This window comes from Trachypithecus francoisi, unplaced genomic scaffold (genome assembly GCF_009764315.1).
Source record: "Trachypithecus francoisi isolate TF-2019V2 unplaced genomic scaffold, Tfra_2.0 Lachesis_group1, whole genome shotgun sequence".
Classification (NCBI taxonomy): Eukaryota; Metazoa; Chordata; class Mammalia; order Primates; family Cercopithecidae; genus Trachypithecus; species Trachypithecus francoisi.
The window spans coordinates 157,426,477-157,439,136 of record NW_022681454.1 but is presented as its reverse complement, the minus strand read 5'-3'; the positions used below and the strand labels follow the sequence as shown (position 1 = coordinate 157,439,136).

The 12,660-nt window shown below is 34.9% G+C and overlaps 1 protein-coding gene across 2 annotated transcripts in view; it reads left to right on the top strand.

Moving 5' to 3' along the window:
* Positions 1–12,660, top strand: part of MARCHF1 (membrane associated ring-CH-type finger 1) — an 867,095-nt gene that overhangs the window by 575,292 nt on the left and 279,143 nt on the right. Inside the window, exon 1 of one of the 2 annotated variants that reach the window (XM_033215593.1) lies at positions 11,694–11,729. The exons of the other annotated variant lie outside the window; for it this stretch is intronic. The gene's annotated coding sequence lies outside the window, so the exon portion shown is untranslated. Of the gene's footprint in view, positions 1–11,693; positions 11,730–12,660 lie in introns of those variants that run through there. 2 annotated transcript variants of the gene reach the window in all.

Here is a 12,660-nt window from a genome sequence, read left to right as displayed (position 1 = left end):
GTCAGACATTCAGTGCTTGGTTTACAAGTGATTTCAAGCACTTCTTCTAAGATGGTCTTATATTTGTGTAACTTTAAGAATATACCTATATAGAAATATTTTGCCAAAGTATACTCTTGACTTGCTATTGGGATCAAACACTGTATTTTCTTTTCTTTTTTTTTTTTTTTCCCCTCTCCAAATCCACATGGAATTGAAATCGAAAGATGTAAAAGACCATTACAGTCAGAGAAAAAAATAACTGACTTTAGCTGTAGGTAAAAATCCCTACTACCTTTTATTATTAATATTATAATCTCAAGGGGACACTATGCTTGAGCTATGTACATAGTATCACATGAAAGAGAATATGCTTGCAAAGCTAAAGCATTTAATTAAAATGCAAAGTTCAAAGACACCTATGGATTCAGAAGAGTGAATGAGTATACTCTTTAATAATATGTTTTACGGCCGGACAGTGGCTCACACCTGTAATCCCAGCACTTTGGAAGGCCCCAGTGTGTGGATCATATGAGCTCAAGAGTTCAAGACCAGCCAGGCCAACATGGTGAAACCCCATCTCTACTAAAAATACAAAATTAGCCAGGTGTGGTGGTGCATGCCTGTAATCCCAGCTACTCGAAAGGTTGAGGCAGGAGAATCACTTGAACCCAGGAGGCAGAGGTTGCAGTGAGCTGAGATCAGGCCATTACACTCCACACTTGACAAAAACAGTGAAACTCTGTCTCAAAAAACAATAATAATAATAATATGTTTTACACTGAGACAATATTATTTTAAAAGAGTCACAAATAACTTCCCAATGATGTGTGTAACCATATGAACTACTCCTTCCAGAAATTGCAACTGGTGTATTTCAGCAAGAATTCAACAGATTTAAATATATAGGGAGTCAGAAGAAACTCTTTAAGAAGAGGCTTGATAAGCATGAGTCAGATAGTGAATGAGTACCTCCTTTATCACTTGAGTGTGCCATCAGAAGTCATTTCTGCTATGTGAAAGAAAAGTTATAAATCACTATTAGAATAGTCAGGATAATAACTCTCTGTAACATAACATTCACTGTGATTAGAACAAAGCACCTAGATTCCTTAACTGATCTATGCTTAGCATTCTCACCACAGGAAAGAACAACATTTTGTTATCTATCTTTCTTTTATAAATGCAATAAGGCCCTGGTAGCAATATGTACAAAGTTACAGAGTATAAGCCCTGCGCCAATCAAGTGAAATTTTGGTTGATGGTTTTCTCTCAAGAATCGAATATGTCTAATGTATATTCAAAGTTACCTTTGCTTTCCAATTTCATATATTCTCTCTGATACAGAAAACCTCTTAAAAATCTTCCTGTAAAAAACATCGCAGTTATAACAAAAGCTGTTGAGGATTCAAAAGGAAATGGTTACTTCTGTAAAATACACAAATAGCCTTAGTAATCTAAAAATGCAACCATTCAACATATTAATTAATGAATTAAGATAATATGAAGTAAATTACAGTCTTTTGAAATGTGTTTGATTTTTATTACCATATCACTTTAATATTTGTGAGTGTCTGCTTTGTAGCTAGCAGAGATCTCCACACTAGCAATTTAAATTGAAAAAATATATAGGCCCACCTTTTTGGTTTAGTGGGGAAAAAACACAGATAAAGCAACAATGTGTCATAGCTTTGATAGCAGATAGACTCTGGCATGTTGAGGAAGCATTTCTACTAGTTAAGAATGGTGACATTCTTAGCTTTTTGAGGGATGGATTCAAAGGAAAAGTTTAGAGAAACTTGAAGGTGACATGTTGAACTGAATGAGAAGTCTATCAAAACTCTGCAAAGAGCTATCATTGATGCTTCAACGGTTGCCTGAAATAGGATGGTCAAATCTGCAAGTCTGTGAGATTTCCTGAATCAGAGGTCTAATCAAAAACATTTAGCATCCCCCCCACAAAACAACTGAAATTTTAAGAGTAAAAGTGTATCTCTTGGGTGAAAAAAATAAACACCCCAACTGATAAACAATATACTCAATACTTACCAGAAATTTTAAAAAGAACTTATATAGGCGACAACATGGATGAAACTCAAAACCTAAGGTTGCGTGAAACAAGCCAGATACAAAAAGTGTGTTTATTGTTATTCTATTTGTTTTTTTTTTTTTTTTTTTTTTTTTGAGACGGAGTCTCGCTCTGTTGCCCGGGCTGGAGTGCAGTGGCCGGATCTCAGCTCACTGCAAGCTCCGCCTCCCGGGTTTACGCCATTCTCCTGCCTCAGCCTCCCGAGTAGCTGGGACTACAGGCGCCCGCCACCTCGCCCGGCTAGTTTTTTGTATTTTTTAGTAGAGACGGGGTTTCACCGTGTTAGCCAGGATGGTCTCGATCTCCTGACCTCGTGATCCGCCCGTCTCGGCCTCCCAAAGTGCTGGGATTACAGGCTTGAGCCACCGCGCCCGGCCTATTGTTATTCTATTTGTATGAAATTTTAAAACAAGTAAAATTAATGGAAGATGATGGAAGTCTCACTTGTAGTTACCTCTTAGAAAGAGGAACTGACTGGGAAGGAGAAATATAAATCATATTAGGGTGGGGAAAATGTTGCATATTTTAATCTGGGTGCACCGATGATAAATGTAAAATTTCATTGTGCTTTATACTTAAGATTAGTACACATTACTGATGTCATGATACATCTTAATAAAAATAAAGTGAAAACAAATCACTCTGTGGAATTCAAAGTACTTCCGTAGCATTCTGGAGTATTTAGAAATAGCGTTTTCTAAATAGAACCAAAATCAGAGTTTACTTAAAGAATTTCAGAAAACATGTAGGTAGATGTCTAGGGATATTGTATTTTCAAGAACTGGTACATAAAGTATTACAGTCTGTCCTTATATTGGCATTTGGATGATTTATAACAGTACATTTGAGATCCTACTACGGTAATAAATTTACAGATATTCTATGACTAAAACCAGAAAATTTAGGATTCATCCTTTATAAGTTCTTGGTAAAAAGAATAGCTAAGACACATAGTTTTGGGTTTGGATGGGTAGAGGAATGGTGTCGTTAAGCAAGAAAGCACAATCTTTGTTCTTCCTCCAATTTCCAAGTGCCGTCATGATGATATCACAAATTCTTTAAGAATTGCCAAAACAAAGAATAAAGTTACAGACAGTTTTCTGTGAATGCCAGTTATAGACATGAACAGATTTAGTACTTGGTGTTCTTCCCCATGAGTATTTCAGTTCGTTGTAGTCTACAGGATTTAAGACAATCGACAGGATTTAAGAGGAAAATAATGATTTTAGAGACACCTTGAACTTCTCAGTTATTATCTGTTTATTCACTGATATGAGAGTTGGCCTTGTCCTCTGGAGTTTAGAGACGCTAACAACATCTTGCCCAGTGTCTTTCCCCTGATAGAAGTTTACAATGATTTTTTCCTTTAAAAGGTTTGCAATTTCTTCTTGTAATGATTCTTGATGTTCTGTACAGTCTGAAGACTTTCTTTTTGAACAATCAGTTTGAAAAGTAAAGCGTGACACAATAATTTTCTAAAGCCTCTGTACCAGATGATACTTTGTAGTTTCTTGCTTCAATATAGTGAAAAGGAAGTCAAATATATTTCATCATAGAAAATACCATACAATTATGTTTATGTATCTTTTTATTGTCATCAGAATTCTCTGTGTTTAAATATACAGAGAGGAGATGGGAGGGAGCTACTTTAAGTATCCCTTAAAATCTCTTAACTTTGATTTAAGATATTATAGTAAAGAGAAAATACTCTTTGGAATTATGCATTAGATATTTTAATATCATAGAGTAGCAAAGCAAAAAGATGTTGAAAGGACAACACATGTCTCATTTAAATGAGGGAAAATACTGGTTATAATTAATAATATATAATTAAATGTTTAAAATAAAAATAGTAAAAAATTCAGGTTAAAACTATTACTTTTCCTTTTTCTGATTTTTATTTTAGATTCAAGGAGTACATGTATAGGTTTGGGTATATTGTGTGATGCTGAAATTTGGTGTACAAATAATTTCATCACCCAAGTATAATCATAGTACCCAAGAGCTAGTTTTTCACCCCTTGTTCCCAACCATAGTAATTCCCAGTTTCTGTTGTTGCCATCTTTTATGTCCATGAGTACTCATTGTTTAGCTTCTACTTATACATGAGAATATGCAGTTTTTGGTTTTCCGTTCCTACAGTAATTCACTTAGCATAATGGCCTCCAGCTGCATATGTATTACTGCAAAGAAGATTATTTCATTCTTTTTATGGCTGCATACTATTCCGTGGTATCTATGTACCACATTTTCTCTATCCACTTCACCATTTATGGGCAGCTAGGTTGACTTCATGTTTTTGCTGTAGTGAATAGTGCTGCGATGAACGTGGGAGTGCATGAGTCTTTTTGGTTGAATGATTTGTTTTCTTTTGGGTATGTATGTAAATTAGTTCAGCCATTGTGGAAAGCAGTCTGGACCATTCAGCCGAGTAATCCTATTACTGGATATATTACTTTTCTTTATTGAATTCTTCATCATTAAAGAAACAAATAATGGTTACTGTCTTATTTTTAAGCCCTACAAAGATATTGTATGTTTTGAAGAAATTACCTTTTCTCCGAAATCTGGTTGAGAACTGTCAAATATTTGTAGGTGTGTTTATGTGTGTATTTGTTTTTTGTTACTGTCTCAGATCACTTAAACTTATGTGCCTTTTTACATGTTAGTTCACACTCGCCTGATTTAGCAAAAAATTAAATTTATTTAAATTATTCATGCCTTTCAAGTATTTTAAGACATTATATTAACTTTTTAAATAGCACGCTAAACACTTTTTGCAAGCTTGCTATAAAATGTGTATTCTTCTATGCATAAAACTTGCAAATTAAAGAACATCTAGATACAATACCTTGCCAGAATTATAAGAAATTATTTATTAAGAATTTATTTGAAGAACCACATTAGATGAATGCTGGCCTGCTGGTCTCTGTGATAATGAAAATGCTCTCAGTCTGCACTATTCCAATAGGGAGCTGCCAGCCACATGCAGCTACTGAACACTTGAAATGTAGCTAGTATAGATAAGAAACTAAATTTTTTTGGGAGGCCGAGACGGGCGGATCACGAGGTCAGGAGATCGAGACCATCCTGGCTAATACGGTGAAACCCCGTCTCTACTAAAAAAAAAAAAAAAATACAAAAAACGAGCCGGGCGACGAGGTGGGCGCCTGTAGTCCCAGCTACTCGGGAGGCTGAGACAGGAGAATGGCGTGAACCCGGGAGGCGGAGCTTGCAGTGAGCTGAGATCCGGCCACTGCACTCCAGCCTGGGCGGCAGAGCAAGACTCCGTCTCAAAAAAAAAAAAAAAAAAACTAAATTTTTCTAATTTTTCTAAATTTCATTGTATTTAATTTTTATTCATTTAAATAGCCATGTGTGGCTAGTCATTATCACTTTTAACAGTGTACTTTAGATTCAGAAAATATCAAGTATTGGGCTACTGTGAAGACGAAAATATTTACCTGACAACACCACCGAGAAGACTAAACGAGCTAACATTGATAATATGCATAGACGGTGCCGGGCATGCACTAGAACTTGTACATAAGTAACTTTCCTTCCTTTTCTTCTTGTAGCTCAATGTGTACCCATTACTGACTCTCTTAGGCATGTGCCGACTTTCTGTACTAGTTTTTATAGCCTTTTTTCCATTCCCTTGTTATGATCTCCATTTAGAATTCTTTCTCTTTCTTTCCTGTCACTCTTTTTCTTTGTTTCACTAAATATTCCATCCACTGCACTTTATTTTCTTACTTTTATTTCTATTTTCAACTCTTTTGTTTTCTGTTTCCATTCATGATGGGAAGGGCTACTCAACAATTACTTCTCTTTCCCAGAATGCTCTATCTTGAGTGTAACTATGACTTGGGAATGAACTTGCTTGATTAGAATTTGGCACCTAATGGAGACTTATTACATTTGCCCTGAAAACTTGTAAATATAACCCGGGTCTGAAAAAACCTTTCAAAATGAGAATCAAATTTAAAAAGACATTATGTTGATAATGCTGTCTGTCTTAGTCTGCTAAGACTTCCATAACAAAATACCGTAAGTTGGGTAGCTTAAACAAAAATAATTTTTGTTTCTTTTCTGAGGACTACAAAATCTAAAATCAGGGACAGTTGCTTTCTGATAAAGGTTCCACTCCCGGCTTGCAGACGGTTGTTTTCTTGCTTTGTCCTCACAATGGCTCTTCCTCTGTATACCGGAAGGAAGAGAGAGAGAGACATTTCTCTTGCTTTCTCTTTGTATAAGGCCAGTGTTCCTATTGGATCAGGTTCCATACTTATGATCTCATTTAACCTTAATTATTTCCCTAAAGCCTTATATCCAAATACAGCCACATTGGTGATTAGCGTTTTGACATAGAAATGTGAGGAAGACACAGTTCAGTCCATAGCACCCCCTAAGTGCAAATACGTATCCTGTCTTGAAGACTGTACCTTTAACAATGGCCTTTGAAAACTTCTGAATTGAAGTTCTAAGAAATGTGAGCTTAGATTTGAAAATTACAGATACAGAAACACAAATACACAAGCTCTAATACGAGTGTGAGCAGAAAACAAGAGCAAAGAAACAGCAGACTTAGACTCAAAAATACTTAAATGTTGAAATTATTGGGCATAGAATACTGAATAACAATAATATATTAATAACAATAATATATTATAAAAATAGAAAATATAAATTGTGGATAAATAAGAATGGATTTTCTAAAAGACCAACACACTTGGAAAGAATCAAATGAAACTCTAGAAATAAGTAAAAATAATAAATGAAATTTTAAAATAGACAAATTAAAGAACAGATTAAATGCAGCTCAAAGTTAGTCAACTGGAGTATCAAACCAAATATCTGAAATGTAGTACAGAGCAAAATTAATGTAAATGATAAAAGAGATGTTAATTAAAACTAAGAATAACATGAACATATCTAACATATACCAATCTATCTTGAGTTCTAGAAGGAAATAACGGAGAGAAAGGAAATCTGGCAATACTTGAAGAGATAGTATTTGGCAACTTCAAGAATTGTTGAAAATACCAACTCCATATCAGGAAGCCCAAAAAATCTCACATGGAATAAGTACACACACACACACACACACACACACACACACACACCATATCACACTGAGAGTACATAATACCAAAGACAGAAAAACCTTTAAAAGTATCCACAGAAAAAAGACAGATCACTTAGAAAGGACTACCAACTTCTTGATAGCAAGAACAGAAGCCTGAGAGCAATATAAATATATACTCAATATATCAAGAGAAAAATCCCATGCAACTCAGCAAATGTGAAATGCAGCTCAAAAATAAAATGAATTAAAGAGAAAAAGAAAAATAAAAGATTGGAAATTTTTATTACCAAATTAATTTATTACCAGAATTAATTACCAACAGACCATTCTGAAAACAAATTATAAGGTAGGTCTCTGGTTATTGAAAATTAATTCTAAGTAGAAGGTTTGAGATACAAGAAATTAGTAAAAATTAAAATAATGATATCAATTCTTTTTTTTTTGTTGGGTTAAGAATAAGTAGATCCAACATATTAGGCAAAGCTGGCATAAAAATTGTAAGATGCAGTCAGATCTAAAGCACTCTTAGGACATTTATAACTTAGGACAAGGGTAAGTATATTGGCATACTGCATATGTTATTAAGTATGCAGGTTAAAAGCTATATAATTACTAAAAAATAAGCCTGATGAATATAATTACCAAAATAGTGAAAAGAACACATTAGAATAGAGGAAAGAACAATTCAAAATAATCCCAGAACAATGATTTGGAGAAGTCCAAAATATCATAATTGATATGAATGCATTATACTCACCAATTAAAAGAGAAAAAAATGCCAGGCTGTGTGAAAAAATAAGTATAGTGTTGTGCTTTTTTAAGTATGTAAAGCAAATACTACCCCTCTATTCTTTCTCTGCTCCTGGAAAAAAAAAGAACAAATCAAACTGATGTGTGAACAATAATAACACACAAATTAGACATTAAGCCAAAATGTATTGCTAGAGGGAAAGCCTGACTACATACTTATAAAAGTTGCAATTTTCTACAGAAAAATTAGCCGAGCATGGCAGTGCACACCTGTAGTCCCACCTACTCGGGAGGCTGATGCAGGAGAATCACTTGAACCTGGGAGGTGGAGGTTGCAGTGAGCTGTGATCGTGCCACTACACTCCAGCCTGGGTGACAGAGCCAGACTCTGTCTCAAAAAACAGTTTCACTTTTCTGGAAGTATATAGTTACGTATTTACATACTTATATGCCATTGACTCTTGAACAACACAAGTTGGAACTTCCTGGGTTCACTTCAATGCAGATTTTCTTCTGCCTCTGCTACTCCTGAGACAGCAAAGCCAGCCCTCTTTTTGCTGCTCCTCCTCTGCCTACTCAATGTGAGATGAAAGTAAAGATGTTTATAATGATTCACTTCCATTTAATGAATAGTAAATGATTCCCTCTTCCTTGGGATTTTCTTAATAGAATTTTATTTTCTCTAGCTTACTTTATTGTAAGATACCATATATAATACATATAATGTGCAAAATACGTTTTAATCAACTGTTTATGTTATTTGTAAGGCTTCCAGTCCACAGTAGGCTATTAGTTGTTAGGTTTTTGGGTAGTCAAAAACTATACATAAATTTTTGACTGCATGTGGGGGTCAGTGCCCCAACTGTCACATTGTTCAAAGGTCAACAGTACATTAAATAACTTTCAAAATTAGACATTATCACATGGAATAATTTATAAATCCCCATCATAGTGGAAAATATTTAAAACATTTCTGCCAGGAAATGACAGACAATTCAAGAGAAAAAGTAGTTACAGAAGTACAAACACTGTAACAAAAGTTGCATTTCCATACAAGTAAAAAACAGTTAGAAAATATCATTAAGATGCCAGGCATGGTGGCGCATGCCTGTAATCCCAGCACATTGGGAGGCCAAGGCAGGTGGATCTCCTGAGATTGGGAGTTCAAGACCAGCCTGGCCAACATGGTGAAACCCCATCTCTACTAAAAATACAAAAATTAGCTGGACATGGTGGTATGCGCCTGTAATCCCAGCTACTCAGGAGGCTGATGCAGGAGAATCTCTTCAACCTAGGAGGTAGAGGTTGCAGTGAGCCAAGATTGCACCATTGCACTCCAGTCTGGGCAACAAGAGTGAGACTTTGTCTCAAAAAAAAGATAAGAAAATAAAATATCATTAAGATGTCTGGGAATTAATCCAACCAAAGATATGCAGCATCTATGCAGTATGTTATAAACTTGTGTTGAAAGACACTGAAAGAAGACTAAATGTGATTGATTAGGATAAATCAATTTCACAAATTGACATTTTTATGAATTTGATTTATAGGTACAATTCAATTCCAATCAGCAGAGATTTTCCTTAAAAATGATAAACTGAATCTAAAATGTGTATAGAAAGAAAATAGGTGAAGAATAGTCAAGACAGATTGGAAATAGAACAAGGTAGGGAGACAGGATTCCAAGTACTGATAGGATGTTCTATTTCTCAGTTTTGGTGGGGGATTTAAAAATGTTTGTTTTATTATTTTTAATCCAGAAATATATTTATATGCATTTTATGTTCATGTGCTCTATTTCACAATGAAATTTTTTAGAAACCTCACATTGTGTAAGTTTGAGGCTCTAAGTAATACCCAGGATGTTTATAATTATATGTATAGAATTTGTACTGATAGTTATTCACTGTTTAACAATAAAGTACATTTTAACATAAGATGTAATATATGTTTAATGCAGAAAATTTGGAAAATACAGGAAATACGCAGAAATGAATAAAAATCCCTGCAACCCCCACCATCAATTTCAGCCACTGTGAATGTTGTTACATACATTCTGATCTTATCTATGCTCATATATGTGTGCTTGTGTATTTGTAAGTTTTTAGAGAATTACTGTCCTATTATGTAATAAGTTTGTGTTATACTTTTTTATTTGACAATACAAATGTATTATTTAATGTGTTAGGAACTTTGCAGAACCACCAGATTTTTATTATGAAAAGGAACAGTTGAAAATTATATACTGGCTCAAGCAATTCTTTCTGAAAATAGCAATATTTTAGAAAATAAAACTTGAGAATTCAGCCAAGAGGGATTATATTGACAGGAGAATGTAGAATATGTAGGGAACATACATAATTTCAGTAATCTGAAAACAGGAGAAGGAAATACACATCTCATACACTGATGTCAGTCGGAATCACGATACTCTGTACCACATTTGCTACTCAGTTGATTTATTAGTGATTAAAATGTAATACAAACGGTTGTCCTTAAGCAGTTCCCTCACAGAGACTGTTCTCAACAGTTTGCATAAGTGACACACTTATTTCAAAAAGTACTTAGAAAATATAATGCTGGACTTAATAGTATTGTAGCAGGACAAGCCACAGACAAAACCCTTCAGACACCAAGTTAAAGAAGGAAGGGCTCTATTCAGCTGGGAGCTTCAGCAAGACTCACATCTCCAACAACTGAGTTCCCGGAGTGAGCAATTCCTGTCCCTTTTAAGGGCTCACAACTCTAAGGGGGTCCGTGTGAGAGGGTCACAATCGATTGAGCAAGCAGGGGGTATGTGACTGGGGGCTACACGCACCGGTAATTAGGACAGAACAGAACAGGACAGGGATTTTCACAGTGCTTTTCTGTACAATGTCTGGAATCTATAGATAACGTAACTGATTAGGTCAGGGGTCGATTGTTAACTACCAGAGCCAGGGTGTGGTGCCAGACTGTCTGCTTGTGGATTTCATTTCTGCCTTTTACTTTCTTCCTTCTTTGGAGGCAGAAATTGGGCATAAGACAGTATGAGGGTGGTCTCCTCCCTTAGTCTGACCAAACACTTTGTACCCGCTTCTTTCAATCTATCACGAAAATGAAATTTATCTTTGAAGCCAGGAAATATCCTGATTAGTGTTTCAAGGGAGAGTAAGGAAAATCTCTCACAATTTGAAGAATCCTTCCTTTGAGTCCCTATCTTTGTTTCCCAGCAGAAGAGAATTACAGGCCTTGGGCTGGATCCAGTTCCCAACAAGTGAATTGATACAAATTCACCAATGCTAGTAACGCTGAGACTTTTCTAAATGCTGTTTTCAGTAGGTAAAACATATTCCTGTTACTACCTAACTAGAGAGAATAGTAGTATATTTGCATTGCCATGGCAACTTGTATCTCTAGAGTGAGAGGACATTTTTGCCTGTTTATTTCTACTTTTCATTTAGGAATAACATTTTTATTGCATTTTAACTTAAAAAATAGTTGAGTGTGTATAGAGAGGGAGAGAAACTGAAAGTTATTTAACATCTGCTACATGTCAGACACGTAGTTAAGTTGTTTATATCCACCACTGCATTTAGTCCTCCAAGGACTCTGGAAAGGAGGATTCACTTTAGAGAGGAGACAGAAATTTCAGCACTTATCTGTGCCTAAGTTCAAAAAGTTATAAAGCAATAAAGCCAGGGTCTGTTCAGAGCTTGGTGACCCTGGTTCCCAGGCCGGTGCTTTTTCACTGCATCACACTTCCTCCTACAGGGTTTATTTCCTCCCTGGGTTCCTAGTCTAACTTTCCCTTAAAACTGACAACCACCTTGTGAAATACCAGTAAGTACATTGCAATATGTAGTTTTTAAGTGTTATGGTTCTTAATGTTTAATTCTAATTTCCATATATAGAAAATTACATCTAAATCAGGATTGACTGATTATGTTTTACTCTTCAGTTAAAATAGTTATTCAAATGCTTTAATTGCATACCATGTGCTTCAGAAGATGATACCAATTAAGGAGTTAGGATTTAGCTGTACATATGATGGAGATTTAGTTATGTTACTATAAAAGAATTATATATAATTCAAATTTACAGATATAGAATATTAAATATGAATTGCAAATATTGGACTATGAAGATCAGCAAGTATTTGTTGAACATAAAGAGATATCTGTATGGATTATGTGTGGGATATGTTACTCAGAAAAAGCAAAAGAACAAGCATGAATTATATTTACAATTCATTGAAACAAAATTAAGATGACCATTCGATTCTTCAATTCTAAATATTCTGTTTATTAAAAAGTAGCTCTTACTCCCTTTATATTTTACTATTAGGATTTTCTCTCAAATAAAATAATGTGAAGACAAATGTATAAAGACAGAATTCTTTTGTGATAGACTTTATGAGACATTTAAATTGTTGTGGCATAACGATATGTTGTTAAAGGCCTTGGTGGCAATTGCAGGAATGAAAAAAGTAAAAATTACATTTGTTGATGTATTTATGAAGCAGCAAGTGAAAGGAAGTATTTTGATATTATAAAAATTGTGACATTATGACTTTAGCACCAGATCCATTCCTTTTTCCCTCTTAATTCCAGAAGAAAAGGTCTCAGAAACAGTTATTGTTTGGGCAGTTTGAGGGATCTTAGGACTTGAAGGAAAGACCATTCTATGGATGTAATAAGGACAAAAGGCGGCTAGGAAGCTATTATGGACTAGCGGGCTATGTAAGCAAAATACATGGAATGCTTACCTGAAG